Source organism: Danio aesculapii, chromosome 13 (assembly GCF_903798145.1).
Source record: "Danio aesculapii chromosome 13, fDanAes4.1, whole genome shotgun sequence".
In the NCBI taxonomy this organism is placed as follows: domain Eukaryota; kingdom Metazoa; phylum Chordata; class Actinopteri; order Cypriniformes; family Danionidae; genus Danio; species Danio aesculapii.
This window is the reverse complement of record NC_079447.1, coordinates 36,062,331-36,087,405: the sequence shown is the minus strand read 5'-3', so window position 1 is coordinate 36,087,405 and position 25,075 is coordinate 36,062,331. Positions and strand designations below refer to the sequence as shown.

At 43.9% G+C, this 25,075-nt stretch overlaps 2 pseudogenes; both read left to right on the top strand.

The window, feature by feature from the left end:
- The first annotated feature begins 754 nt into the window (after positions 1 to 754).
- Positions 755 to 2,650, top strand: LOC130240069 (uncharacterized; annotated as a pseudogene).
- A 5,468-nt stretch (positions 2,651 to 8,118) lies between these two features.
- On the top strand, positions 8,119 to 24,805 carry LOC130240068 (uncharacterized; annotated as a pseudogene).
- The last annotated feature ends 270 nt before the right edge of the window (positions 24,806 to 25,075 follow it).

Here is a 25,075-nt window from a genome sequence, read left to right as displayed (position 1 = left end):
GTCTTCTCTTTCTCTACTATCTTCTTTCGACTTGACTGCTGCTGCTATTTGGGGTATTGCACCTGTGAGAATCATAGATCAGAGAATTTTAGGAACATCTGACAAATGTTTGGGAAACTTGAACACTGCATTGCTGAAGTTGAACTTGCCTGATTCTCACCCTCATTCCCTCCTCATTGTGGAATCCTACCCATCAGAGCTAAAAGCAAGTCGTCAAGAAGATAAGCATCGTCAGTCGCTATTTTTAACACTCATTCAGGGACAATTCATTTGGTGTGGTGTCAGTTTCTCCTGTTTCATAGGAAATTTTAATAACAGCCGCAGTCCTGGTGATTAGAGACCCTAAAATTCAAAAGTTAGCTTAGGAGCATTCTTTTGTTTTAGATTGAGGGAAGCTAAATCATTGCTCTCTTTCTAGAAAAGTGCAAACACCGATCTTAACCCTATTCTTTACACTTCTTATCACTTTGTATTTCTCTGTTCCTTAGCTGTGCCAACTGTACGTGTTTACTGATTCTCCCCACAGAGTTTACCAGTTAGACGCACATCCAGCAGAGGACCGCAGCCCAGAGAACGACATTCACCTAGAACACTCACACTAGAACATTGGTACACATTTCACTTCTCACACTTAATGTTACACACTGACATTGTTGTTCCTTTTGTTCTGCTGTTTTTCGTTTTCTCTTCGTATTCTCGTCTTATTTCAAGGTCAGTGTCAGATTGGTTCTAAGTCTCCCCCACTGCAACAAACATGGCCCGTACTAAAGACCCTGCTGGCCACTGGAAGGACTTGGCTGAGTGTGGTAACAGACAGTTTTCTCCCTAAGGCCGTTGAAAACCTGCAGCAACTGACCCAGGATCAGCTGGATGAGAACTTATCAAGCCTAATGTCGCAAGACCCAAGCCACAGCTACAGTCACAAAGACCTAGCCAAGATAACTGGAACGCTGAGTCACACTCTCATCGCCACCCTCAAGATAAGTGACAGACATGCCAGCCAGCTCCAGCATAAGCTGACACACAGACAACTTTGCATCGAGAAACTAGAACTGGAGGCTCGACAGCAAACTGAACTGTCCACGAAGATGGATCAAGAGTTTAAGGAAGAGATAGATAAACTGCGAGAGAACCTAGCTGCTGCCACCCAAGATTTGGAGCAAGCCAAAGCAAACTACGCTGATGCTACCAACAAGCTTGAAGATGCAGAACAGCTACTGGAAGAAGCAAAGGTTGAAGCAAGAGACCAAAAAGCCAAAAACAGAGCTCTTGAAACTCACCTAGATGAAGCGAGGCACGAAGCCAATCAACTAACACAGGAACTGGATTACTCAAAGAGGAGTCTGCCAGTGTCAAAGATGAACTTAAGTATGCCTACAAACTGCGACGTGAACCCGCCAAGGAAAGATATGCACTAGCCTCACCCTTGCCAAGCAGGACAGGATCCCCTGTACCCGAACTCGAACTCACACATAGTGAGAAAGATGAGGAACCAAGCCGAAGACGCTCACCAGCTCCTTCTGCAGGGCCTGACCTCACCCCAAAGCGACGAGAGCCTGTGCTAATCAGTCACAGACCAGCGCACAACATGGATCTCAAAGACCTCGATAAGCTGGCCAGGAACATTGGCAAGTTCACCCCAAGTGCGCCAGGTGGTCAGGAGATCCACGCCTATCTGCAAGACATTGATTTCCATCTGGAAATGAGACCCAATGTCTCAGACAAAGATAGACTTTACCTGCTTCGGGCGACATCCAGCCCTGAAGTGCGCAGCTTCCTAGACCGACAGCCAGCTCGCTCAAAGAATGACTACCTCCTACTCTAAGAAGCTCTCATCAAAGAATTTGCTGACCCCGAATTGGAAAGAGGACTGGTGGCTGCACTTGAGATGAAGCAAGGCTGTAACGAGCCTCCTCAAGCATACTACAGCCAGCTCAGACGAACCTATTTTGGAACTCGGAATGAACCCGAAATGGAAGAAGATCTGAACTTCAAGATTCTATTCCTGCGAAACCTCCATCCTGCTGTAAGCCACCATCTGGGAGTCCTTGCATGCCCACGAACAATGACTGTGCAACAGTTACGAAATTTGGCACATAAAGCCTATGGTAAACAGAAGATGGCTTCAGAAATGAGCTCCAAAACCACCACTATTCTGGCCGTTGAAACCCAAAGTCCAGAACTGGCACTAGAGGGTGCCCAACGTCCAGACAAAACCGAGCAGTCTGCTCAAGAGGGGAAGGCATCGGCACCCCGCAGACAACGGGACTCTCATGCTGACGCTAGACCTAGACAGAGGAACAGTCGCTATGATGGACCCTCTGCACGACAACGCTCTCTTGAACGTCACTGGGAGAGACCGTGGACTCAATCCACTTCATTCGGCAATCAAAGGAGAAAAAGCTCCTCACAATCCAACGGTGCCTCCAAGGGACGATGACAAAACCCTGCATCAATTAGCCCAAGGAGTCGACGAAAGCACTCACCCCGATTCTCCACTGACCGAACTCGATCTCAATCCCAACAAGAAGAAACTACCCCATCTGGTTTCAACCCTCAAGAAATGATGAGAATGATGATGAAATAATTCTTCCAATGCAAGGAGGACGACAGGAAGGAGGATAAACTGGATAAACTGGATTTAGCCTGACTAGCCGTCGAACAAAGCAGCAGCGACCATCAACAGGCCCCTGAGAATAGCACTGTACCCCCTCACTCTCAAAGAGCCATACCTGCAACTACCTCAAGTGAAACAGGAAACTGTTTGAACGCCCAGCTATAGAGTTAAGCACTAACTCCACAGGTACTGCAACAGATCACGGCAGCATCCCACAGACACCTGCTGATGAACTGCCAAAAATTCCTGAAAGTGCCATTCTGGTCGTCTGCCACTCCTCCGACGAACCTCAAGCCAGCCCTGAAATCCTACCTGTCTCATGCCAAACTCCTGTCCCTCAACTACTGGGTGACCTCATCGAAAGAGGTGTTGCAAGGAAATTCTATTTGTCTATCATCATCGAACGCCAAGTCCAAGTCGAAGCTCTTGTGGACACAGGAGCTGATATCACCCTAATGTCAGCAGAACTCCTCGAAGAAGTCCAAGAAAGAGCCAAGAGAACCAAAAGAACTCTCAGATTTCAAATGTGAGAACTGAACCTCCAAGCCTACTCCCACACTGGCCTACAGCTGAAACAGCTTGCCCCAGTACACCTGACAGTGGGACCAATGAGCCTCGTTCACCCAGTGTACGTGTCACCACTCAACACGTACCCCCTCCTCATAGGAAAAGATTTGCTGAACCGATTTGAACCTCTAATTAATTTCAAGCATATGAAGATATGGACTCAAGTCCGGGAGCCATTGCCCTTCCAGCCAGTTTGCTCCAAAGAGCCACAGTGTCAAGCTACAGGCACTGACCCCAAGTCACTGACTACTGGTGCAACCTCCAGCAGTAAGGATTAAGACCCTTTCCTCTGCTCACTGCAAGCTCCTGACTCAGACTTCAGCCCCATTCTAATCAAGACTGAAATAGACATTCAAGATACCTCGGTGTCCAATGCGGCCCTAGCACTGTGGGCAGAGAACTCAGCTGTCAGTCTAAAGCTTATCCAAGCCTTAAAACGAAGACACCAGACTCTGCCACATGTCTCAAAACACAGCCGCTTCCCCCTCAGTCCTTATTCGACAGCCATGGCCACGTCCAAGATGATCTGTGCTGTGGACATCCGATGGAACAACAGACTGCTGAGTCACCACTTCCTCGTTGTCCCTAACCTACCTCATGACATCTACATTGGAGCAGACATCCTAGTTCGGCTCAATGCCTGTGTGGACATTATCAACAATGTTGTGTGGGCCCCTCTGTTGAATCAACTGACCACTTCAGTCAATTTGAACACCCTTCGATCTGGTCAAACCATACCAGATGCATATGCCATGATCAATGAGAGAGAAGTCACAATCCCTGCATACAGCAAGAGTGTCAGCATTCGCCTCAACATGCGACCTGGCCACACTCTCAACAGTAAGCTAGCATTCTTCCAGCCATCCAGGACCTGTCTGAAACTGGGCCTGACTCTGGAAGCCACCCCTCTCATTGATGCATCATCACATGCTACGTACATACTGTTCAACAACTGCACTGCCAGAGATGTCACAGTCCCTAAAACCAGTCACTTAGGGTGGCTCATCAACCAGGCATTTCATGACTTCGACCTGATGGTACCTGTCATAGGCCCAATACCAGCCCACCCACTGTCTGACGAAGATGATGACACAGAGATGTTTACTCGACCACATGGAAACATCACCATAACTTCCATCCTGCCAGTGTCTAAGGAAAGTGTATGCCGATCCGAACTGACGGTCGACACCCACCTCACGGTCTATGCAGTCTCAACACAGCCTAAAACAGAAGCACCTAAGCCAATTGCCATCCAAACCCAAAGTCCCTCAAATGACTCGATTGAAGAACCCTATGCTGGGTTCGAGGCACAGCTCCAACAGATCCTTAGTGAGGCTGACGCCCTCCACAAAGAAGCAGATCGCCAAGGACTCAAAGAAGTTTTGTACAAGTACAAAGACTCCTTCGCCAAAGACTCCCTGGACTGTGGCCTAACCAACATCTACACCGTGCGCATACCAACTCACCCAAATGCGCCACCCACGTTTGTGAGACAATATAAAATCGCGATTGGTAGTACCTAGAATAGCAAAGTCGAGAAAAAGGAGGTCGAGCCTTCTCATTTACAGGTCCTAAACTCTGGAATAGCCTTCCTGATAACGTCCGAGGCTTAGACACACTCTCCCAATTCAAAACTAGATTTAAGACCTATCTGTTCAGTAAAGCATACACTTAGTGCACCACTTAGGGGGCTTCCACACAGGTTCTGCATCTTGTTGATATACACTGTGAACATCAGCTACGCTAATATTTTTCTTTATTCTCCATTTCCACCTGGGGATACTCTTCCCGAGGCCCTCAGACTATGCAGAGTCACTGATTCGATCCAAGACCAACGACGAGATGATCCCAAGGTTTCCATATCCTGGACCAGGCCGAATCCTGAGCAGCTACTGTGATGGTCATGGAAGAGTGGAGAACATGAGACTGATTCCTGTGACGCTCCAGAGACAGACGAGTCTTCGCTGAGGCCAGCTTCCAGCCTCCGCCACTGAGACTGCAGCTCTGCACAAGACGTTTGGCCAGCGGAGAAATTAAAATGATCATGCCCAACTGAGCCTGGTTTCTCTCAAGGTTTTTTTTTTCTTCACTTCCGCCATTAGTGAAGTTTTTTTTTCCCTCTCCGCTGTCGCCACTGGCTTGCATGGTTCGGGATCTGTAGAGCTGCGCATCATTGGATTTGCCCTTCAACATTGGACTCTCAGTAGTGATTATTAAACCACACTGAACTGAGCTAAACTGAACTGAACTTAAACACTCCAAACTGAACTACACTGTTCCTATTTACTGTGACCTTTTATGTGAAGCTGCTGTGACACAATCTACATTGTATAAGCGCTATACAAATAAAGGTGAATTGAATTGAATTGAATTGAATTGCCTCATACAAGCCAGAGCAAGAAATTATCGACTCCATGTTGACCAAGGGGGTCATCCGCCCTGTAACAGCACGTACTCTGCTCCAATATGGCCAGAACTAAAACCCAATGGGAAATGGCGACCTACTATCGACTACCGCAAGTTGAACCAGCAGGTGCCCCTGTCACGGAAATCCCCCAAAATCAAAGGCTCGACAATTCTCTTAACACTAGATGTCGCCTTCGGGTTCTGGACAATTCCAGTCCACCCTGATGACCAACACAAACTGGCATTCACCTACGGCAATCAGCAATACACCTTTACACGGTGCCCTTTCAGCTATGCTAATTCACCAGCAGAATTCAACATCTTCCTGAACAAAGCATGCCCTGATGCCAGAGCCAGAGGTAATCTTGTCTATGTCGATGATGTGATCCTGAAAAGCTCAAAGGTAGATGATCACCTCAAGGAAATCGATCACGTCCTTAACCAGCTGACTATCGCAGGAGCAAAGATTGCCCTCAACAAGGGACAATGTTGTAAAACCAAAGTGAATTACATTGGCCTGCTCGTGGGACGAAATGGCATTGAACCGCAGTCTAGCCGTACCCAGGCAATCCAAAGCATCAAAACACCCACCAACGTGTCTGAGCTAAGAAGCTTTCTGGGAGAGTGCAATTACTCAAGACAGTTCATCGAAGGCTACGCTGACCTTGCATGACCACTAACCTCCCTCCTGAAAAAGGATGAACCTTTTGCATGGGCAGAAGCCCAAGACAAAGCTATGAGCGCACTCAAACAAAGCCTGTGCTCTGCTCCATGCCGAGCCTACCCAGACCCAAGCAAGGAGTTCTACCTGGATGCAGGTTTCGCCAAGCATTGCCTCAGCGCAGAGCTGTACCAGCTCCATGACAAAGACAAGCGAGTGGTCGCCTATGCCAGCAAAACCCTGCTTCCACCAGAATGCAAGTACTCAGATTGTGAAAAGTCTTTTCTGTGCACTGTGTGGGCCATCCAGCGCTTCTCCAACTACATTGGAGCGCAAAAGGTGATCATAGAGACATGCCACCAGCCAGTGACCTTCCTCAACAGCCAGCGAATCAGAGATGGCGTGGTCACCATTGCACGCATAGCTACCTGGCTAATGGCACTTCAAGGATGGTACGTTGAGGCAAGATATGCTCAAACCACAAATCGTCCCTAGGAAATGGGCTAGCAACCTGCCAGAATTGCTCGACTGACACGCCGTGCACCTCAGCAGAGCCCAAAGATCCGGTACCCCCACAACTGATGAATCACAGATACTTTGAGGAGAACGTATGTGAAGGAATGACTAATGCATATGTGGATGGCTGCTCATACAATCACCAGGGCAACTTGAAAGCTGGAGCGGGCGTGGTCTGGCTCGATGATGACCCCTGCCCACCATAACAATTCAAAACTCGGCCCTCACTCATCACAGTATGCAGAAATTGCAGCTGTTCTCATCACCTTGCAACTAGCTGCATCTCACAACGTCAGAGAGCTCCTAAATCTGCACCGATTCAAACTACGCTCGGCTGAGCTTCACATGCCATCTAGTGGGATGGAAACAAAATGGCTTTAAGACAGGTAACAACAAACCTGTCAAGCATCAAGAACTCTTCCAGTCATGCGACTCTATTGTTACCAACACGACATGCTCGTCTATTGGAAAAAGGTCCGTGGACATTCACGCCAACCAGGGCAAGATAAAGACTTCAATGACCAAACAGACGCCCTTGCCAAAGGCAGGCGCATTACATGGAAAGCCTTGGACATTTAAACCCCACCCACCCAACCCAAATGTGGCAGCCATTACCTGCCGACAGCACACCACGACTGTGCAAAACCCCGCCTCCTCCCAACTGGCTCTCTCACCACAGTTTGCTGCCACTGATCTTGTCACCCTTCAAGCTTCGGATCAAGTTCTGCAAACTATGGTCGCTCACATCTCCGACCCTACGGCTAATCCACTCTCAGCCTCTGACCTGGCCAAGTCCTCGGAACTTCGCCCTCTCAATTCTATCAAGCACCTGCTGCATCTCGCAGAAGGCATACTCACATATGTCCCCGAGGTACTCACTCAACCACGACTCATCATACCTCGTGGCCAGAGGGGGATGATGCTGATTTACGCCCACAATGCACCATGCGCTGGACATCATGGCGCCAAAGCCACCTACGAAATGCTCTAACAGGTAGCATATTGCCTGGCATGCAACCGGATGTAGTGGAGTATGTAAAAGGATGCCTAGTGTGTTGCCAATTCCGACCAGCAAACCCAAACTACCGAGCACCGCTGCAAAGGAAAGGAATGACCTTCCCATGGTCAGACCTCCAAATCGATTGGGTAGGACCCTCTGCACGTTTGGCGCGGTGGCAACAAATACTTCCTGACAGTTGTCTGTGAATTCACAAAATGGGTCAAATGTCTCCCAGCTCCCAACGAAACAGCAGAAACTACAGCATGTCTGTAATGAACCACATCTTCTCAAGATTCGGCCTGCCCTTTTGGAATCAACTCTGACCGAGGAACCCACTTTACAGCCGAAGTCATGCAGGAAGTGTGGAAACTTCTGGGAATCCAAGCCAAGCTTCATATAAGCCACCACCCAATCTCCTCTGGTCAAGTGGAACGAACCAACAGGACAGTGGTCAGCATGTTGAAAAGGTATGTGTCTGCCAATCAAAAGGACTGGGACATCAAGCTCCCTCTTGTACTGATGGCAATAAGGGCCACCCCTCATCGCTCTACTGGGATACCCCCATTTGAGATGATGACAGGACGGCAGATGACACTCCCGTTACATCTGCTGTACCAACCAGGTGACATGAATCTCGTCACCGCCTATACCACTCACCAGTACCTTGAAGAGCTGCATCAGCACCTAAGGTCAACTTTCGCCTTTGCATAGCAACAACTTCAAAGGTGTGCAAAAGGACGCAGGGCCCTACTACAACAAAAAGGCCTCATACCAGGAATTCAATGTCAGAGACAAGGTGTGGTACTACAGCTTCGCCCTACCACGACAGAACACTCCTCACCATCTGTCCAGAAGTTCCTGCCTCACTGGACTGGACCTCATGAGATCGTTGACAAATTCTCACATGTGGCCTACCGAATCAAAATCAGGTCAGGGCGCAGTGACCCTGTTCTTCGATGGGTTCATGGAAACCAGATCAGAGGCACTGGGGCCCAGCCAACAGAAATGGGGGAGGGACCAAGCCACTGACACTGACCAACTGTCCTACCCTCTACCACTACACTAACATAACCCCAGACAATCTAGGGAACACCTAGTTAACTGTGCTAAACACAACATTAATGCTCTTTCCTCCACAGTCCTGCTAGAAAACCCCTAGTCGAGAGGAGCCACTCCAGATTTGTGACACTGATTTTTATTTTTTTAACCTACCTGAGTTCCCTTTATGGTCTCTCGTCTCTTTATTTTCTTCTCTTTTTTCCTTGTTTAATTTGCTCTTCTAGTCCCATCCTGGTGGACTCACATAGAATCATACGGCTAAGCATAAGGCCTAAATTTAGGATTGACTCCAGTCACCAAATTGTTGTAATTGTTCTTGAAATTTTTTGTTTGCCACTCAGGGCGACATGATTTCCAAATCTAATATGTTCCTTTGATTCTATTGCCAGGAAGATGATTGGCTTCGCCGTTCTGATCTTTTGGTAATCGGGGTCACACCAGCCAGAAGTCGCGTTGCCGGGACCAGCATCGGGGATAGTACTCCACGAACAACCGGGGTTACTGATAAACTGTAAAACGCACACCCAAAGGTGTACGTCCGACTTAATCCCCGCGAAGTTGTCAGAGCTCACTACACTCCCCACAGCCTCCCAAACCACCTGGGCCGGTAGTCGTTGGACCCAGGAAATTCTTGCTCATGCCCAAGCAGATGTTACACACATGCTGCACCAATTGCAGAAAATGACGCTAACCCAAGCTGAACTTAGCAGGTACCACCAGCGTCCCCAAACGATTTTTGGGCGCCTTGCTGGGGGCTGCCGCAGCTGTAGGAACTCTGTTCAAACATTGGCATGAGTAACGCTAATGCCGTAAATTTGGCCACAGTAAGGCGGCATGTGGGTGAAATTCAGGCTGAAATGCCTGAAATTCGCCAACAGCTCGCAGTCCAGAGCCGTGCCTTACAAACCTTTGGAAAATCACTAAACGGAACTATTACAGTCCTTAACACGCATAGCACTCTCTTAAACCAAACAATCAAATCTAATAACAAGCTATTCTCGGTTATTTCAAAGCGATTTAGCTCAAAACGCAGCTGTTAACCACTCTCATGGCTGACATGCTACGAGAAGTGAGCTAGCTCCTCAGTCGATAATCTGGCTATGGGTAGAATTCCACATTACCAGATACCCCTAAGTCTAGTTCAAAACGTCCTGACCTCTGCCACTACGGGCCCCCACTAGCCCGATCCAAGCTCACCTTGCTTTCTCTCTGGGCAGTGCTATCCCTATACGTGGATCCAGAAGCAGGTGACCTAGCCTTTTTACTTAGTCTACCAATAATTGACACCGCCAACATTTATCGTCTCAAAGATGCCGTAAACGTTGGATTTTGGCAAGGACTATGCACCGTCAGTCGTTTTTTACCTTCCCGATCAAACTTTGTGGATCACTGTCTCTAAGGGCTCGATCCTTCATATTGACGATTTGGCCCTTGTACCATCTTCCTGAGGACGAGTATCAAACCGAACTGGAAATCTCACCCTTTTTCAAGCAACATTCCTTTACCCTTGATCCTGAATTGGAACAAAGGACCAAGGAGGTAGGAACACAATTAATCGATTTGACCCAGTCGACGACGCATTGGAGGCCATTGCACGCCTTCCCTGGCTCTCCAATCATTCGGTCTTGGTCGGCTGCCAATACGGCTCTGTGCGTTCTACAATTGTTGGCTACGTTGTCACTTTGGCGCTCGCCTATCTCCTCCACAAGAGAGTGGCCACCATCCAAGATGCATGTAACAAATGCATACCCGGCAATCGACGCTTTTCCGACGCGAAGAGGACAGAGAACCTGAGAATTCGTTAACCTTAATCGAGCTGGCTTCGGCATCGCCTGCCATCCTCACCGTTTACGATTGGCCAAATAAATTGATTGTCGCAACCTTATTAAGGTTCCCCTCAACTATCAAGTGTTTCTAACCCGATTATGCCAATTTGTCTAATACCTTCACCAGAATTCAGTCTGTGATGGAAATGTTGTTTGTGCCTTGTGTGGGCTGTTCTTTCCTTTGACTGCCTCTTCTTCCAGTGTCTGCCGATGGTCGCTTCAGCGACATCACCATCCAAATGAGGGACTGTAGGAACTGTAGGAACCATATTCTAAGCGGATTTAAAACCAGCAGTCATGAAAGCCTCATTGCGCCCCCTTCGTTCTCCTTCTTAATAAGTATTGCCAGAGCTTAATTCCAATACACACTCTCTTTCCACCTTTATAAAACAAAGGACGGGTTGTAACCATGGGTTAATAAGTACATGGCCTATCGGGAAAATCCCAGGCCATTTGGCCCCTCACATGACTATGCTAATTAAATTGCACCCAAAAGAAGAAAGGACACATGTGTGGTCTCTTCGGGTGCGTGATCCTCCCCCTCCCCTCTTGCTGTAAAAAAGGAGATAACACTCGTATTGTTCGGTACAAAAAGCCAGCACGATTTTTGGACATTTCACGTTTAAAGTGTGTTTGCTCTAATGTTTTATTGCTATATTTGTGTATGTTTACTACGATGTAAGCAAGTATATTCACTATGGGGTGCATGTAATGAAACGTGCGTAGCATGTGTAACGCATGTAATTAACTGTATTTGATAAAGGCTGTTGATGTTTGATGTCCAAACTAAAGCTATAAGGCTTAAGAGAACCTTGGTTTAAATGATAAAGCTGTATCGGCAAATAGTAGTTAATTACAGAGCTTTATTGAGTTTTGATAACAGTAAAGTGAAGTTTTATGCCATGGGTCTCCCCCTCCCTCTCAGGGACAACAAGGAAAAGAGGGAGGTAGACTCTCGAAGTAGCTGTGCCATTGGACAGTCACAGAGTGGGCTGGTCTCAACTCTAGCCACTATAAAACTTTAACGAGGGTGAAAGCTTAACGGCTTTCGTTTGGCTTCAAAAGAGGGTTTCTATGCACAAACTTTGCGTTGCACGCTTCCCGTCTTTACAACATGCCTGCCATGCCATGCCTTGCTCTTGGAAGAACTACCCATGTAAAGCCTGCGTCTGTCCGCCGTTACATCACTACGGCAACGAGAACCCGTTCACAGGAGCTCAGCTGCTTCTGTGTACGTTCGCGACTCGCATGAACTCAGTCTGACCCTGTTCTGCTCGTATAACCGATTTCCCGTGAACACTTGGACGCAGCCCCATCCAGCAGTAGGGTCAGTCATTCAACTTCTCTGAACTCTTACTTCCTAAGTCTCGTAATTCTGCCGGAGCAGTCACTGGAGGAATTCCCATTCAACAAACTTCCCGCGTGCTGACGTCAAATCTCCGTCACCGGGACATGGAGTCCCACGCTCCAGAAGACAAAGGAAAACCCTCTCCAACAAAGGACATCCCCGCCACATCAACGCGCTGCAACCAATCGGCTTCGCCGGGGTTTCCCTCAACCAGCTGACGAGTGTGACTGGTCATCAAAACGCAAGTAACACAAACAACTTTCACTCTTTGCTGAAGCTGGTGTTAAATTTAAGCAGTAATCCTTAGTCAGATTCTCTGCTTGGTGGTTTTCTCAGATTGCAATGCTAAGAACTTAGCAAGTGCGAGATGTTTGGGACTCTTTGTTGTTCAACCTCAGTCATTCACCCATTCCAGAACTGTGTGTGTGTGTGTATCTGTATGTTTGTCTTTTAGAGTAGTGTACTGTGTGTTTAGCTTAATAAACTTGTGTTTCATTTTAAGATTCTTGTCAGAGTTGTATGTGTTTCTAAGTTACTGCCTCAGCTATATGGTCTTGCTACCTCGCTTGTATAAATACTGAAATCCTGTTTTATATTATTATTGGCCACGTAAAATATAACATAGATTTACTAGAGCTAAAATCACGCTGCTTACTTCTATTAGGGTGGACCAATAGATGACGTAAGTGTACGTGTTAACCTGTTTCTGACTGTGAGTCAGTCATTTAAATCTTCTGATTCAAATCTCCCTGAGAATTAATTTGAATTAATTCGAATTTATGAGCTAATTCTTAGAGTACCGGACATATTAGATGGTCCAGGCACTACACCTGGCAAGACCGGTCTTCACAAGAACGCAAGTCCGTTCTCTGCGTTCTTGGAATTGAGAAACAGCCTATACCTAGATAGAGCTTGATTAATTGGTTCAGGTGTGTTTAGTTGTGGTTAAAGCAAAAATCTGCAGGACCCCGGCCCTCCAGGACTGATTTTTGGCTTCCCTGATCTAAAGCAATTTGCAGTGAATAAGGGTTTAAGCAACTCATCGTAAAGAGACGGTACTTGCATCAGACGCTAATATTGCTGGAGTAGGTAGGGACTCATAAAAAAAACTTTGTTTGTTTTTGCTCATGTAAATGAGGTGTTTTAGATGCCTTTTGAACGTTGTTGCCAAGAATTTAGCAGTTTGTAGGGTCCTGGGGAAATCATTCCACCAACAAGGAACAGTAAACCAAAAGGTTCTGGAAAGGTATATAGAGCCTATTTGTGATGGTGCCACAGGTCGACACTCACTTTCTGATCCAAGGCTTCTGGTCGGATGTAGATTTGTAGAAAAAAGTTGATGAGAGTGCAGAGCTTGTGAGCAAGCATCAGAGCACCTGTGCCATAGTATATTTACCAGCCCAACTAAAAAGTCTTGAGATTGACAGCAAAACAAAAGCAAATATTTAGCTCCTTAAAGGTATTTCAAAAACTGAATGAAAAATAGATAAGTAGCTAAAGTGGCTGATCAGCAAACTAATCTCAATCTTCAACTAGAAAGAAAAAGCTGGTTTGCTAAGTTGTCTATTCTTCTCTCCTGTAACTATTCAGTTAGAAAGGTTTAATAGTAAATTGTATTCTACTTTGCCTTGTGGCAGTCAGCCCTGAGCACCAAAGTGGCTTTATTTCTGGCTGTTTCCAGTTCACATTGAGAGCGATCCAACAGATGTGTCACATGAATTATTCACATCTAGACAAAAAATATATATTTGGTTGTCCTGTTAAGCCAGGTGATAAAAGATTTTTAAAGATTTTAAGTTTTTAGACCAAAAATGCTTTTTGTGAAAGTATTTAATTATTCATTCATTCACTTTCTTTTTGGCTTAGTCCCTTTTACTAATCAGGGGTCGCCACAGCGGAATGAACCGCCAGTAATTAAATATGAAATTCTTAATATTTTGAGGCCAGGAAAATATAAACTACAAAATACTCCAAAATATTTAAGTGCACCATTTAAACACATTTAAATAAAATCCTGCTCATGTCGAATAGCATCTGATCATATGTGATATTTTAATGCTAAACTATGACACAAAAGTGATACAGTTGTTTAGAAATTCAGCTCTCAAGGTTTTTTCACAGTGTCTTTTAAAATCCTCGCTTCTGTGAACCGTTTGACGTGCATTTCCCCTCAGTGTTGGCTTATTTGTGAAGTAGTCATTCTCCACAGAGAGCAGAGGATGATTTTGTGTGTGTGTGTGTGTGTGTGTGTGTGTGTGTGTGTGTGTGTGTGTGTGCATGTGTGTGTGTGTGTGTGTGTGTGTGTGTGTGTGTGTGTGTGTGTGTGTGTGTGTGTGTGTGTCTAAAATATCTTATCCGAGCAGAATAGAGGTGTTAGATGATTTGAATATTGTCAGAAGAGGAGTGTGAATTTAGATGTAGCCCTATTCCAGAGGTTTCACCCTCTATGGGTGTATGTGACAGTGACTAAATGAGTGTTTGTTTGCGTGTGTGTTGGTATATGCTACCAAATTAATTTGCAGACAACACCACATCACAGAGACCAAATTAATTTGCATACAACACCGCATCGCATTAGTTTTCAGCAAATGTTTTTCCAAGTAAAGACGATGACAGACATAGAGAAATTTTATATTCATCAATACTGTCAGACATCAAAGACCTGATTGTCAAAGACGAGGGGTAACTTTCCTGTTTCCTGTCCATTTTGGCAAAACACCTCTTTTCTTTCTTCATCATGACATAGATGTTGTGCATTTTAAGGCTTATTTATAGTGGTATTTGTAAAAAAAAAAAAAAAAACTGTAATGTACACTGTTAGGATTTGTTAAGTTCACAGTATTTTACCGTAAACATGAACTGTATTTTACTGTAGGACATTTATGCAGTATGTTACCGTATTTTAAAGAAATATTGTGAACATTTCTGTATATTTTACAGTGAAGATATACAAAACTGCAAATACATATACAGCAAGATAAATGATGCAGTATTTACAGTAACTTACTGGTGAACTCCTGCCAGTAAGTTAATGAAGATTCTACAGGGAATTGTTAACAGTGTTGAATGCGAGTGAGGCGGAGCCGAGAGCTGTCAGTGTGTAGGAGGGCGGCCGGCGCGAGTGAGATAATTCATTCATTTCATTTTATGTTTCGGCTTAGTCTCTTTATTAATCAAGGGTCGCCACCGCAGAATGAACCACCAACTTATCCAGCATGTGTTAATACGCAGCGCTGTTAGGGTTGACAGTGCATGTCAAAGCACAAACCAAGCATTAAAGCAAAGGAATTGTCTGTAGACCTCCAAGACAGGATGTCAAGGCACAAGGCTGGGGAAGTTTACAGAAGAATTTCTGCTGCTCTGAAAGACCCAAATGAGCACAATGGCCTCCATCATTTGTAAGTGGAAGATGTTTGAAGCCACCAGGACTCTTGGATTTTTAATTAGTTTTATATGTTTAACATGCCTTCTTTATTGTCATGTGTTCTTTTACTGGTTTTCTCTTATTGTAAAGCACTTTGTGACTCAGGTCTTGGAAAGGTGCTATATAAATAAACCTTTACTTACTTACTTACATGTTATTTTTCAGGTTTTTTTATTTTTAATAAATTTGCAACAATTTCAAAAACAGTTTTTTTACATTGTCATTATGGGGTATTGTGTGTAGAATTTTGACATAAATAAATGAATTTAACAAAAAATATGGAAAAAGTGAAGCGCTATGAATACTTTCCGGATAAACTGTAAATACAGTCATCAGTATAGGCCTGCATTATTGGTTGTTTTTAAACCATCAAAAATTAGCAGGAAATCCAATAATGCACAAAGAGCCAGAGAAACACAAGTGCAATGCTTTTGTAAGATCAAAATTTATCAGTTTTTTTCAATGAAATAATGTTGCATAGGCTTTAGATATTTGTGCTTTGTAAAATACACATTGTTGTCTATGGAGATGGCAGTAATAATCATTTTACACACATTCTGTCAAGTGTGTTATATCCTATAGCTCTAATCTCTCCCCTGCAGTACATAAGGGCTGCATTGTGCCATGTCATAAACCAGACCCATCATCACCATGGAAAATAATAGTGATGCAATCTAAGCAATGTTTACATTAGAAAACTCAGGCAGAGGGGTCAGCTGAGGTATTAAAAACTCATGTGTGCTATGCTTAAACTAACTCAAAGACTATAAAATACACAAGACATGTCACTCATGTAGTTTTGAATGCGGAAAAGTGTAACTGTCAATATGGTGAACGAAGTACTGCAACTAGTACAGGAGGAGCCAATCACCGATTGCTATAGACTGATGTTTCTCCAGGGAGAAGCTTTGACATGCACTCTTCGTCAGCTGAGAAAGTTTAACCTCCCAAAGGAGCTGCTGAAACAGTTCTACACCTCCATCATTGAATCAGTCATCTGCACATCAATAACTGTCTGGTTTAGCTCAGCTACTAAATACGATCTCCAAAGACTACATCGAATAGTTCGGACTGCTGAGCGAATCACTGGTACAACCCTTCCTACTCCCAAAGAACTGTACTTATCCAGAGCAAGCAGAAGGGCTGCCAAAATCACTCTGGACCCCTCACACCCAGCACACTGCCTCTTTGAAATTTTACCTTCTGGTCGATGCTACAGAGCACTGCGCACCAGAACAGCCCGACACAGAAACAGTTTCTTCTCTCAGGCAATCCATCTCATGAACACTTGATGATAATAATTGTGGAACCAACATCACTACTTGCTATAAACTTTTTATACACATATACACTTGTTTAACAACACACTTTACATGCAAATTTGCATATAACAGCTGCTCATATAACATTGTATATAGTAATATAGCTGTACATACACTTGTCAATTTGTATATTTGCATTCACTACTTACTTGTATTTTTTTTTAAATATATTTATTATCTATTTTTTGTCCTGTCTCTGTAATGCTGTTGCACTGTAGAAGCTCTGTCACGAAAACAAATTCTTCGTATGTGTGAACATACCTGGCAATAAAGCTCTTTCTGATTCTGACTAAGACAGTTTTTGTGGTTAAACACACTGGAATCTCAGTGAATACTTGCTTTACAGACATAGGACATATATCCACATAAAGCTTGAAATCTGTACTTTTAAAATGAACCAGGTACACTTGAAAACAAAAGTTTTTTTGGTTTTGTAATTTAAATAAACACGAGGTACAGTTCATTCTTTCAAACGTGTCACATAACGGCAACGACTCAAACGCATACAAACTTCTAAACAAAGAGTCGCTGTTATTTCTAAAAGAGATTTGCCATCAAGACCAACTTGTGAATTACTTCAGAAGAGCAGCGTGATCAGACAATCATTATCCAGAGGATGATAATATGCAGAATAGCCATAAATGAGGTTGGTGTCATGATCTCGTTCCTTTCAAATGTGCACATTAGCTTGAGCAACCTGAAAGAAAAAAAAATGATTTTGTTTGATTCAAACGTTTAGAAATGAAACTTATGAGACAGCTGTTCTAATTTTATTGGCAATTCCAAATATTAAATGTAATCGTAAGCATGGCAAAAAGTTTTTGGAGAATTTGATATTTCCTCATTCAGACATAATGCCCGAGCATACTGCCCGAGAGGCGTTTCAAAGATGGCCGCCGAGTGAAATTACTTGCCTTAAAGGCTCTTTGACCAACTATAGCTGAACATGGTCAACTTCCCTTCCCTTTACTAGGACTATAATTACCATGAGATACTATACAACTCTTTAACATTGGAAATAACTTTGAATGCAGTAATTTCATGATACCCCTCTCTCTTTAAATGTTCAATATATTTAAACACTTTCTTTCTAGTTTTTTTTAAAGTAACAATTAGCAAGAGAGTCAACCTGTACTCACATCATCAGTTTCACACATCCTGTGTTTATTTCAGTACCCATATTAACAGGTTAAGATATTCACACAACACATGCGAGCAGCAGATAAGCTCCAGTTTATGAAACATGTTGAAAATGCAATGCAATTATAATAAAATTTATCAATACACTTTTTTTTTGGAAATAAAGGCTCTCATATAGCAATCAGAAATACTGGAGTGAACTACTCAGATGTTCTTTAAACACATACACAAACACCCACATGCACACACATGCACATCAGTCGAGGTTTGTTCAAGTTCAGCATGAACTGACAGGCACCCAAATAGAATTTATATTCACTAAATCTGACTGTAAGATTTAAGCCATTTATAGCTTCACTGGGATTTGGCTTCTATGTAAATTAATTAAAACTGAATGTGAAATTGCTTTCCTCTCCTCATGTAAATGAGATATTTAAGGATCAACTTCGTAATAATTTTCAATAGCTTATTACTGTTAAGCATATTATATTTTTTCTGTCTCTAAAATAAAAATGCAATGGAATAACCTAGAAATCCTAGGAAATAACAGTGCTATATTCTTATTCTTATCTATTTACACTCACAGGCCACTTTATTAGGTACACCTTTATTAGGAACACCGGGGACCCTCTTTAGCCTTCAGAACTGTCTTAATACTTTATGGCATAGATTCAACAAGGTACTGGAAATATTCCTCAGAGATTTTGGTCCACATTGATATGAAAGCATTACGCAGTTGCTGCAGATTTATCGGCTGCACATCAATGATGTGAATCTCCTGTTCCACCACATCCCAAAGGTGCTCTATTAGATTGAGCTCTGGTGACTGTGGAGGCCATTTGAGTAACAGTGAACTCATTGTCATGTTAAAGAAACCAGTCTGAGATGGTTTGCGCTGTACGTTATCTTGCTGGAAGTCATATAGGGACATGGTCAGCAACAATAATCAGGTAGGCTGTGGCATACGCTTATTTCACGCTGCCGCCATTTTAAAGAACCAAAGCAAGGCTGCGGTGGGAAGAAACCCGGAAGTATAGAACCAGCACTGTAAACATTGCAGTAACATGCTGTGGACTACAAACCTCCAGTTGTTGCCGAAATTTCAAAATGCAGAAATGGTTTAAACATAACTTTAATATCATTCAGTAAGTTCAATTCAATTCAATTCAATTCACCTTTATTTGTATAGCGCTTATACAATGTAGATTGTGTCCAAGCAGCTTCACATAAAGGGTCATAGTAAATAGGAACAGTGTAATTCAGTTTGTAGTGTTTAAGTTCAGTTCAGTTTAGCTCAGTTCAGTGTGGTTTAATAATCACTACTGAGAGTCCAAATACTGAAGAGCAAATCCAACGATGCGCAGCTCTATAGATCCCGAACCATGCAAGCTAGTGGCGACAGAGGAGAGGGAAAAAAAACTTCACTAAATGGCGAAAGTGAAGAAAAAAACCTTGAGAGAAACCAGGCTCTGAGGGCCTCGGTAAGAGTATCCCTAGGTGGAAATGGAGAATAAAGAAAATAATTAGCGTAGCTGCTGTTCATAATGTATATAAACAAGATACAGAACCTGTGTGGAAGCCCGCTAAGTGGTGCACTGAGTGTATGCTTTACTAAACAGATAGGTCTTTAATCTAGTTTTGAATTGGGAGAGTGTGTCTGAGCCTCGGACGTTATCAGGAAGGCTATTCCAGAGTTTAGGAGCTATAAATGAGAAGGCTCGACCTCCTTTACTCAACTTTGCTATTCTAGGTACTACCAGAAGCTCTAAGTTTTGAGATCTTAAAGAGCGAGTTGGATTGTAGCGAGACAGAAGATTGGTTAGATAAACAGGAGCTAGATTATTTAAAGCTTTATATGTAAGAAGCAATATTTTAAAGAGCCCATATTATACATGAAATAGGGTCATATTTAGGTTTTAAGGGTCTCCAACAACAGTTTAATATGCATGCAAGGTCAAAAAACACTTTCATGGTCTTATAATCTGCATTTATTTTTACCTAATTATCCCAGTGACCCATATGATTCGTTCAGCAATTCATTTGTACCCAAACCCGTCCTCAGCGCGAAGCTAATCTGCGCTGATTGGACCGATGACAGCCTGTTGTGATTGGTCGAAACTGACAGCCTTCAGGCGAAACAGAGTGAAATGCCCAGCAGCTAATCAACAATATAAAAGTATTCACAGTGCATACATGCTTCATAGTTAAAGGTGTGGATTTTGGCTGCCAGTGGGTGAATGTAAATACAGACGATGGACTTAAAAAAACAGACGACAAACTATTTTATTGAGCAAAAACTCCAAGAACTGGCGAGAAGCCCATCACCTGCTCTTTCCACACAGACACACACACACACACCTCCTCCTCCTCCTTAGAAGACACAACACCAATAGAGAGGGAGACGTCCGCGACACCTCCCTCACCACCCGCGCCTCGGTTATATCTGCGACACCCCCCGGTCCTCACGTTGCTAACGGGTCACTTTCGTTTCACTTTCGGGTTGAGGGCGGCGTGATCATCCTTAACCTAGAGCGGCAGTTCAGCTTGCTGAACGGCCCTGCACAACACACACACCCACCCACACACTCACGCTCGCCTAGACTAGAGCGCCAGTTCAGCTTGCTGGGTGCAATTTAGACAGCTCCCTCAAACCTGAGCTGAAATATTTTGAAACTTGACCGTTGGTGTGTGTAGGAATAGCTGACGATCCGTAAACAAAGCGGCATGCGTCGCGTTTTCAACGTGGTTTTACACGCGATATGAGAAAAAAAGAGTAACCTGATACAGTACACACAGTTACAAGTAACAAAACACAACTAAATGCATAATTGCAAGCTAGAGTAAACGAAGCAACAGTTTTAATCGCACGTACTTACACTTGTGAAATGGGGGAAGAAACTGACATGATGCACTGATCCATGTTCTGACAGTTTACTGATACTTCCTTTTATAAAACCGATGAAGTCCTTTTTAAGCATGTAATTTCCAGAAGCACTCGAACTGCTCAAGGCTAGACTATATTGCTGAGCTTTCATCTTTGGGTGACTGTCAATAGATCCATCTGCACAGCGTGACTTCATTCGACGGTGTCTGTGTGTGGTCTCGTGTGTGTGTGTGGTGTGGGGCTTTTTTTCTGTGTTAGTGGGCGGGGCCGCAGGTTTCAAATGTCCGGGTTTGCGCGCAACTACTTGTGCTTCGTAGCCGCGTCATCACGAAACACCTAATGACTCGTTATCAAGACGACTCGTTTGAAGCACTATGAGTCCTCTTTTATAGATGAATCAATAGTTTTAAACACTGTACACTTTCAGATTTAAGCCTTAGCTGGATATTTCATTTCACTTGAATGCTTCACATGACATAAATGCTTTTATCAAAAACTACTCAACCTGTAAGAACGACAATTCTTACCATTATTTACCCATCATTATTAATGTTATTATTATTATTCCTTTTTACCTCTTTTCATCTCTGTTCATGAATAGTCCATTAGTCTCAGAGCTCAATAACAGTTTGTCATTATTCCAAATAATTTAATCCAGTTTAATGAAGTTCTGGAAACCCATTTATGTGAGTTTAATTTAGATGTCAAATTTACTTTGTATTTTTTTATTGATTGATTTTAATCATAATTGTTCTCCTTATACTTTATCATACTCTATTGAGTATTATTGTCACTCAACATTGCTGTCTGGAAATTTTTAATTCAGTAGCAGCTACATGATGGAGGGCTTCTCTTTCAATAACAATTACTGATAAATGTTAATTATAAACACTTTGATAAATAATAACGCATAGGGGTGACCACTCTTGTTCCTTTTACTAATTTGGAATTTAATTTTTTTTTTACTTAATTCAAAATTTTGAATTTTAAATTTTAAGTTGTCTTTAAATCTATTATTTTATTTATTCCAGGTATATATTGGAACCCGTAGTGAATATCTCTTTTGGCTTTAGTCAAATTTACCCAATTGATTTAAATAACTACAGCTTTGAGTTCCTATGGTTTCCCAAGAGCCAGCTCAAGGACACCGTTTCCTTTCCTTTCTGGGTTCCAGGTTGATGCAATTGGACAGAATAGTCTGTTGCACCCATTGAGTTTATAAGGGCAGTATCCTTCGGTTAGCTAAACCCAAATTAACTTACAAGCTTGTCATTACTTTGGCTAACTAGCTAACATGATAACACAATAAACAACAATTTGGAATTATCTATTTGACAGCGCCACCACTTGGTCAATCTTAGTTCGTCAACAGAGAAAACGTTTTGGCTTCTCTTTCTCTACTATCTTCTTTCGACTTGACTGCTGCTGCATATTTGGGGTATTTGCACCTGTGAGAATCATAGATCAGAGATTTTAGGAACATCTGACAAATTTTGGGAAACTTGAACACTGCATTGCTGAAGTTGAACTTGCCTGATTCTCCACCCTCATTCCCTCCTCATTGTGGAATCCTACCCATCAGAGCTAAAAGCAAGTCGTCAAGAAGATAAGCATCGTCCGTCGCTATTTTTAACACTCATTCAGGGACAATTCATTTGGTGTGGTGTCAGTTTCTCCTGTTTCATAGGAAATTTTAATAACAGCCGCAGTCCTGGTGATTAGAGACCCCTAAAATTCAAAAGTTAGCTTAGGAGCATCTTTGTTTTAGATTGAGGGAAGCTAAATCATTGCTCTCTTTCTAGAAAAGTGCAAACACCGATCTTAACCCTATTCTTTACACTTCTTATCACTTTGTATTTCTCTGTTCCTTAGCTGTGCCAACTGTACGTGTTTACTGATTCTCCCCACAGAGTTTACCAGTTAGACGCACATTCCAGCAGAGGACCGCAGCCCAGAGAACGACATTCACCTAGAACACTCACACTAGAACATTGGTACAACATTTCACTTCTCACACTTAATGTTACACACTGACATTGTTGTTCCTTTTGTTCTGCTGTTTTTTCGTTTTCTCTTCGTATTCTCGTCTTATTTCAAGGTCAGTGTCAGATTGGTTCTAAGTCTCCCCCACTGCAACAAACATGGCCCGTACTAAGACCCTGCTGGCCACTGGAAGGACTTGGCCTGAGTGTGGTAACAGACAGTTTTCTCCCTAAGGCGTGAAAACCTGCAGCAACTGACCCAGGATCAGCTGGATGAGAACTTATCAAGCCTAATGTCGCAAGACCCAAGCCACAGCTACAGTCACAAAGACCTAGCCAAGATAACTGGAACGCTGAGTCACACTCTCATCGCCACCCTCAAAGATAAGTGACAGACATGCCAGCCAGCTCCAGCATAAGCTGACACACAGACAACTTTGCATCGAGAAACTAGAACTGGAGGCTCGACAGCAAACTGAACTGTCCACGAAGATGGATCAAGAGTTTTAAGGAAGAGATAGATAAACTGCGAGAGAACCTAGCTGCTGCCACCCAGATTTGGAGCAAGCCAAAGCAAACTACGCTGATGCTACCAACAAGCTTGAAGATGCAGAACAGCTACTGGAAGAAGCAAAGGTTGAAGCAAGAGACCAAAAAGCCAAAAACAGAGCTCTTGAAACTCACCTAGATGAAGCGAGGACACGAAGCCAATCACTAACACAGGAACTGATTACTCCAAAGAGGAGTCTGGCAGTGTCAAAGATGAACTTAAGTATGCCTACAAACTGCGACGTGACCCGCCAAGAAAGATATGCACTAGCCTCACCTTGCCAAGCAGGGACAGGATCCCCTGTACCCGAACTCGAACTCACACATAGTGAGAAAGATGAGGAACCAAGCCGAAGACGCTCACCAGCTCCTTCTGCAGGGCCTGACCTCACCCCAAAGCGACGAGAGCCTGTGCTAATCAGTCACAGACCAGCGCACAACATGGATCTCAAAGACCTCGATAAGCTGGCCAGGAACCATTGGCAAGTTCACCCCAAGTGCGCCAGGTGGTCAGGAGATCCACGCCTATCTGCAAGACATTGATTTCCATCTGGAAATGAGACCAATGTCTCAGACAAAGATAGACTTTACCTGCTTCGGGCGACAATCCAGCCCTGAAGTGCGCAGCTTCCTAGACCGACAGCCAGCTCGCTCAAAGAATGACTACCTCCTACTCTAAGAAGCTCTCATCAAAGAATTTGCTGACCCCGAATTGGAAAGAGGACTGGTGGCTGCACTTGAGATGAAGCAAGGCTGTAACGAGCCTCCTCAAGCATACTACAGCCAGCTCAGACGAACCTATTTTGGAACTCGGAATGAACCCCGAAATGGAAGAAGATCTGAACTTCAAGATTCTATTCCTGCGAAACCTCCATCCTGCTGTAAGCCACCATCTGGGAGTCCTTGCATGCCCACGAACAATGACTGTGCAACAGTTACGAAATTTGGCACATAAAGCCTATGGTAAACAGAAGATGGCTTCAGAAATGAGCTCCAAAACCACCACTATTCTGGCCGTTGAAACCCAAAGTCCAGAACTGGCACTAGAGGGTGCCCAAGTCCAGACAAAACCGAGCAGTCTGCTAAAGAGGGGAAGGCATCGGCACCCCGCAGACAACGGGACTCTCATGCTGACGCTAGACCTAGACAGAGGAACAGTCGCTATGATGGACCCTCTGCACGACAACGCTCTCTTGAACGTCACTGGGAGAGACCGTGGACTCAATCCACTTCATTCGGCAATCAAAGGAGAAAAAGCTCCTCACAATCCAACGGTGCCTCCAAGGGACGATGACAAAACCCTGCATCAATTAGCCCAAGGAGTCGACGAAAGCACTCACCCCGATTCTCCACTGACCGAACTCGATCTCAATCCCAACAAGAAGAAACTACCCCATCTGGTTTCAACCCTCAAGAAATGATGAGAATGATGATGAAATAATTCTTCCAACGCAAGGAGGACGACAGGAAGGAGGATAAACTGGATAAACTGGATTTAGCCTGACTAGCCGTCGAACAAAGCAGCAGCGACCCATCAACAGGCCCCTGAGAATAGCACTGTACCCCCTCACTCTCAAAGAGCCATACCTGCAACTACCTCAAGTGAAACAGGAAACTGTTTGAACGCCCAGCTATAGAGTTAAGCACTAACTCCACAGGTACTGCAACAGATCACGGCAGCATCCCACAGACACCTGCTGATGAACTGCCAAAATTCCTGAAAGTGCCATTCTGGTCGTCTGCCACTCCTCCGACGAACCTCAAGCCAGCCCTG